The following is a 6,977-nucleotide window of genomic DNA, read 5'->3' as shown; positions in this document are numbered from 1 at the left end:
TTGGATGCCAAGAAGCTGATGACCAAGGGGCCGCCGGAGGGCAAGGAGCATCGTCGACCCGAGCTCTATTTTGATGGTGTCCTGGAGGGGTCCCGCCTTGTGGCGGAGCAATGTTCGAAGGATGTTATATTCCCATGAGAACATTTGTATTATCCTGTCCTGTAATGTGGAATAATGATGTTATGTAGTATAATGCTTATGATTTAAATTTACCTCCTGTGCGACCGTTTATTAACTCTGAGGGTTGACCAGTCGTCGGCTTCTGCCCCCACGTAGATAGTACGGGGGTGTTAGGGATAAATCTAAACACTCTTTACTCCACATTCTGGTCCTTAAAGGAGGTGTTTAGTGCAACGAACAAGGCAATCAGACTATGCGGCCTTTACCGCCCTCACTTAGCCATAGGAGTTTGACAATTAAGAAAGCTGGCGAAGCCCCTGGTATTCGGAAGACCGAACTAGGGGCGCTATGCACGCCTAATCGGGGGAACCGATTCTTCGCAAGAAGTGGAAAAGAATCTCTAACGATTCGGAACCTCTCGAACAGCAGACCGGCTCTCGCCGCATCATGACAGTCAGTTTTCGGCTTTCTCTACTGAGGTGCTCGTCTGGAAGAACCTGGACACAATCGTAATAGTTCTCCCTTTACTACCCTAGGCGATATAGCGGAACGTAAGGTAGCAAGCACAGGAGCCGGGCAACCCAACTATTGACCAAAGACATGATTCGGAGCCGATGCATATAATGCTATAAGTTCAGGGCGCCGAACTGTACTATAAAAGTGTTCGGACTTTTTATTGCCATAGTGTTGGGTGTAATGAAGCCCCTGGCATAGTAATATGTACCATGATGTACGTGTGCAGTGAGTAATTAATATCGAGGTGAGTAAACGGAAAAAATGAAATAATAAGCTGACACTACCGTGTATTCACCATTGTGATGTAACTAGTACGTCAAGGCGTACTTTGTACAAGTAATGCGATAAGCAAGTAGGGCTATTTAACATGCCGCAACCAAGGGCGAGCTACGTGCGGGTATGAAAAGCAAGTATGGCAATCGTTTAGTAGAGACCACCTAGGGATTCCCTTGTAAGCCAGAGCTCCTTGCCTCCTTGGTGTGTTCTGCCGGCGGGTTGTCCTTATAGACCTCCAAAAGAGAAGAAAACCCGTAAAAAGGAAAAGTAAAAGCGTGCGAATCCCAGGGTCGGTCGAGCTGCACAGTGGATCGCAAACGAGTTATGCCTCCGTCAATTCCCATGGGGTTTTGAGTGCGTAGTTTATGTGCGCGCGGTATTAGTGACATTGCCTCATCGGGGCTGGGACAGAGGTCAAATTGCTAATTCGGCTCTTGACGAGCCGAGCTGTCCTGCTGCAGTGTGGTCTGGACCCTCTTGATGATGTCCAGGGGCTCGGTAGCCGGATTATAATGCTGCTTGAGAAGGCCGCTCTGTACTTCTGCTGCTAGGGCGGCAGTGTGCTCCTCTGTACGGAGGGAGCGTTCCGTGTTTCCATTTACTGTAATGATGCCACGTGGATCGGGCATCTTGAGCTTGAGATAAGCGTAATGTGGCACCGCATTGAATCTAGCGAATGCGGTTCGTCCAAGCAGGGCATGATAGCCGCTGCGAAATGGGACGATATCGAAGATTAGTTCTTCACTTCGGAAGTTATCTGGGGAACCGAATACTACCTCCAGCGTTACTGAGCCCGTACAACGGGCCTCTACGCCTGGTATGACTCCTTTAAAAGCAGTCTTCATGGGCTTGACCCATGAGGGGTCGATGCTCATTTTACGTACTATATCCTGATAGAGCAGGTTGAGGCTGCTACCACCGTCCATTAGGACTCGTGTCAGGTGAAATCCGTCGATGATTGGGTTGAGGTCCAGTGTGGCTGAACCGTCGTGGCGGATGCTGGTTGGATGGTCTCGGCGGTCAAAGGTGATCGGAAGTGACAACCACATATTGAATTTCGGGGCGACTGGCTCTAATGCATAGACGTCCCTAAGTGCGTGCTTGCGCTCCCTTTTGGGGATGTGTGTGGCGTATATCATGTTCACCATCTTGACTTGAGGGGGAAATTTCTTTTGCTCCCTAGTGTTCGGCTGCCGGGGCTCCTCATCATCGTTCTCGCTCTGTGATTCTCCTTCCTTGTTTTTGCTGTTGACCTTGCTGGCTTGTTTAAAGACCCGACAATCTCTGTTAGTATGGTTGGCCGGTTTGTCTGGGGTGCCATCACTAGTAGAAAAGGGGCCTTTAGTCCCGGTTCATAAGGGCCTTTAGTCCCGGTTCTGGAACCGGGACTAAAGGGTCGGTACTAAAGCCCCCCCCCTTTAGTCCCGGTTCTTATACGAACCGGGACTAAAGGCCCTCCACGTGGCCGCTGCCTGGAGGTACACCTTTAGTCCCGGTTGGTAACACCAACCGGTACTAAAGGAAATTTTATGATTTTTTTGAATTTTTTTTGAATTTTTTTATTTTCAAATTTCTAAATTATTTTAACCTCTAATCTCTAATACCCCTCATCACTACTCAATTTAACCTCTAATCTCTAATCACCCCTCATCATTCCAAATCATCTAACTTCCCGGACGGTCACCCATCCTCTCACTACTCCAGCCTGAGCACGCTTAACTTCCGGTTCTATTCTCCCTCGTTTCCAAGTCTGCACTTGTTGTTTTTCTGACAATAGTAAGATGTCAATCCTATTAACCCTGAGGAATTTAGCTTGAGCATGAAGTCACACATTTCACTGTTTGAGTTTGAAACTATTGTTCTAAAAAACAATAATTATTTAGTAACACTAATATTTCTTGAATAAGTAGTTTGACCATAGTTTGACCACAGTTTGACCATAGTTTGACCAATGTTTGACCAGATTTGACCAAAATACAAAAAAACTGAAATAATTATTTAGTAACACTAATATTTCTTGAGTAAGTAGTTTGACCATTGTTTGACCATAGTTTGACCATAGTTTGACCAGATTTGACCAAAATTCAAAAAAACTGAAATAATTATTTAGTAACACTAATATTCTTGAATAATTATTTAGTAACACTAATACTTCTTGAATAAGTAGTTTGACCATAGTTTGACCAGATTTAACAAAAATTCAAAAAAAATGAAATTTGAGCATAACTTTTTTTCCTTTTAGAATTTGAGGATTCTAAAAATTTGCAAACAGGCCGTAAGCTGTCAAAATCGGATGCAGATTTTCGTGCTGAACATTTTGATATGTATACGTTTTTTCTAACATCGCATGCAAAAGTTATAGCCATTTTACATTTTCCCTACATTTTTTCTTAAACATGTCCAAATTTAAGTTTTTAAATTTTCCTAACTAGTAGATGTAGTAATATAACTACCACTCGAAGGATTTTATTTTTTGAAGTTTTTATCATTTTCTTTTGATTTTTTCAAAACAAAAAAGGCAATCCACAGGAGGGGTGGGGGTAGAGTTTGAAAATGGGACCTTTAGTCCCGGTTTGAGACACAAACCGGGACTAAAGGGCATCGCACCCTTTAGTCCTGGTTCGTGTCTCAAACCGGGACTAAAGGTCTAATCTTTAGTCCCGGTTTGAGACACAAACCGGGACTAAAGGGCATCGCACCCTTTAGTCTCGGTTCGTGTCTCAAACCGGGACTAAAAGGCTCAGGTGAACCGGGACTAATGCCTTAGCCATACGAACCGGGACCAATGCTCACATTAGTCCCGGTTCATGACTGAACCGGGACTAATGTGAATATTGCCCCGTGACCAAAGCCCTGTTTTCTACTAGTGCATGTATCTGGCAAGGACGATCGAGTATGCGGTCCAAGCTGGATGGTCCTCCGCTGCTCCTTTTATAGGGCTTCTTTCGCTGGCCGGACTTGGAGCCACTGAATCCGGCATGAACTGTAGTGTCATCGGAGTTATCTCCATTGCTTCGGCGTATGTGTCTGTTGCGCCGGAGCTTGCTGGTGCTGTTTTTGGCCTCGGAGGGGCCTCTTTCGTTGGCTGTGTTTGTACTGCGAGCCAGCCAACTATCCTCTCCCATGCAAAAGCGGGTCATAAGTGCCGTGAGGAATGCCATAGATCTCGGCTTTTCCTGGCCGAGGTGGCGGGCAAGCCATTCGTCCCGGATGATATGCTTAAAGGACGCTAGGGCTTCAGCGTCCGGACAGTCGACGATCTGGTTCTTTTTGGTTAGAAACCTAGTCTAGAATTTTCTGGTTGATTCTCCAGATTGTTGAACTATGTGGCTTAAGTCATCGGCGTCGGGTGGCCGGACATATGTACCTTGGAAGTTGTCGAGGAAGGCCTCTTCCAAGTCCTCCCAGCTGCCGATGGAATTCTTAGGCAGACTATTTAGCCAGTGTCGAGCTGGTCCTTTGAGCTTTAATGGGAGGTATTTGATGGCATGGAGGTCATCTCCTCGGGCCATGTGTATCTGAAGAATAAAATCCTCGATCCATACTGCGGGATCGGTTGTGCCGTCGTATGATTCGATATTGACAGGCTTGAACCCCTCGGGGAATTCGTGATCCAGTACTTCATCTGTGAAGCAGAGAGGGTGTGCGGCACCTCTGTACCGGGCCGCATCGCGGCGTAGCTCTGATGGAGTCTGCCTATGGTATTCGGCCCGGGCGTGGTTGGGTTTGTCACGTCCGAATAGGTAGTCGTCGTCGTGCCTTGAGGCACGTCCTCGTGATCTGTAGATCGATCTTGTATGTCCTGCTCTACTGTCCAGGGTCCGCCGAAGGTTGTACGTATGGTCCCGAGCTGGTCTGTCCCTGTTTTTGCGAGGCGGTGGGGCGGGCTACTGTTCGGCTTGGGTTCTTGTTTTATCCCGGCTGCGGGGTGGCCGGTCCGCCGCTCTATCCCGACCAGGTGGTGGTCGGTCCGCATTGCGTGAGGGAGGTATGGGATTTGGTGCCTCCTCATTGAACTGAGGTAGCAGTCTGCGTTTTGGGTAGCTCTTGGCTGGGCGCTTGAGGCCATATTCTTCAGCTGTCAGGACGTCAATCCATCTGTCAACGAGCGGATCTTGTCGGCTTGAAGCTACTGCTGTTTCATTTTCAGGCTCCTTGTAGTGGCTATGAGCTGTAGCTTGAAGTGCTCCTGCTCCAGAGGATCCTCAGGCACGATGAAATCGTTGTTGCCGAGGCTTGTCTCCTCCTCGGAGGGTGGACGGTAACTATCGTCCTCCGGGTCATCTTCTGTGGCCTGTTCATCAGGGTTATCTTGCCCTTTGTCTTGTTCCTCCTGTTCAGATGTAGCTCCGATAGGGTCTTCGTTGTTTTCGGCGCCGCCCGGAGTGGTGCCGATGTTGCCATCTTTTGAGCGTCGAGGCTTAGAGCGGCGTTTGGGGTGCCGGCGCTGGGACTGCATCTCAGATGTTTTATTCGCGTCTGGCTCTTCTTTGTCGTCGCCAGATCCTTTAAGTGTATCAACCATGTACACGTCATATGAAGAGGTGGCCGTACAGCATCCAGTAAATGGCAGGTCTTGGCCCTGTTCCTTGTTGGCATCGCCATCCATATCGTCGATGTCTTCGGAGCTGTAGTCAAGCACGTCGGTTAAGTCATCGATGATGGCTATGAAGTGGGTGGCGGGTGGGAAGCAAAATTCCTCATCGTTCGCCTCTAGCTCGAACCGAATATAGTTCGGCTGTGAGTCCTTCTCCAAGGACAAATTCTTTAAAGATTTTAGCACGTCACCGGAAGGTGAGTGCTGGAAAACGTCAGCGGCGCTGAACTCGAAGATCGATAACCGATCTAGCTCGGTGTCCGCGGGTGTACACAGTCCGGAACTTATAGCCGAAGACGAGTCCGAAGTTCCACTAAAGCGAATATTGCAGGGTGTTGAGTCCATGTGCGGCTCCAATGCCGCGGACTTCGCGGGCTCGGATGGCTCGGTCTACTTTGACTCTAAGGTCGTTTCCGCCGAAGGAACCATCTCCTGGGTGTGATCCGATGACAGATTTAAGTCACGTTCATCGAGATGAGGGGGAGCGATTGCCACGGGCTCAAATCCCTCGAAGATCAAGTCTCCACAGATATCCATGATGTATTTGAAACTTCCGAATCTGACCTGATGGCCAGGGGCGTAGGTGTCGATCTGCTCCAGATGGCCAAGCGAGTTGGCCCGCAGTACGAAGCCGCCGAATATGAAGATCAGTCCGGGGAGGAAGGTTCCCCATGGACATCGTCATTATTGACGATTGAAGGGGCCATCGAACCTTTTGTTGATGGCACAGTGGAACTCTCAATGAAAGCACCAATGTCGGTGTCAAAACCGGCGGATCTCGGGTAGGGGGTCCCGAACTGTACGTCTAGGATCGATGGTAACAGGAGACGGGGGACTCGATGTTTACCCAGGTTCGGGCCCTCTCTATGGAGGTAATACCCTACTTCCTGCTTGATTGATCTTGATGAATATGAGTATTACAAGAGTTGATCTACCACGGGATCATAATGGCTAAACCCTAGAAGTCTAGCCTATGTGAATATGGTAATGAGTATATGTGTTGTCCTTTCCGGACTATCCCCTTCGGTTTATGTAGACACCGAGGGGATGTACGGTTTACATGGAGTCGTTTACATAAGAAGGAATCTTCGGTCGCCAAGCTTGCCTTCCACGTCAAGTAGAGTCCAATCCGGACACGGTGCAGTCTTCGGCCTTCATGTCTTCACAGCCCATCAGTCCGTCCCATGGATAACAGGCCGGATGCTCGAGGACCCCTTAGTCCAGGACTCCCTCACCCTCCTCGGCATTCTGCACGTGCAACTTGGCCTCCTTCCTACCCTTTTAGACCTTCTTTAGGTCCTTGGCCAAGGTGCTCTTCTGAACCTGGAGCTTATCATGTTTGTTCTTGGCGTTGGCTGAGGTCTTTCTGGAGGAGGGTGGCCGCGTCCCGGGCTGCCTGACTCGCCTCTTGCTATTGCGGAAGTTGCGAGGTCATCTTCTGGGTTTCCTCCCGGGTTACCTGGGCTTG

This window comes from Triticum dicoccoides, chromosome 5A, assembly GCF_002162155.2.
Source record: "Triticum dicoccoides isolate Atlit2015 ecotype Zavitan chromosome 5A, WEW_v2.0, whole genome shotgun sequence".
Lineage (NCBI taxonomy): Eukaryota > Viridiplantae > Streptophyta > Magnoliopsida > Poales > Poaceae > Triticum > Triticum dicoccoides.
This window is presented reverse-complemented; position numbering follows the sequence as displayed.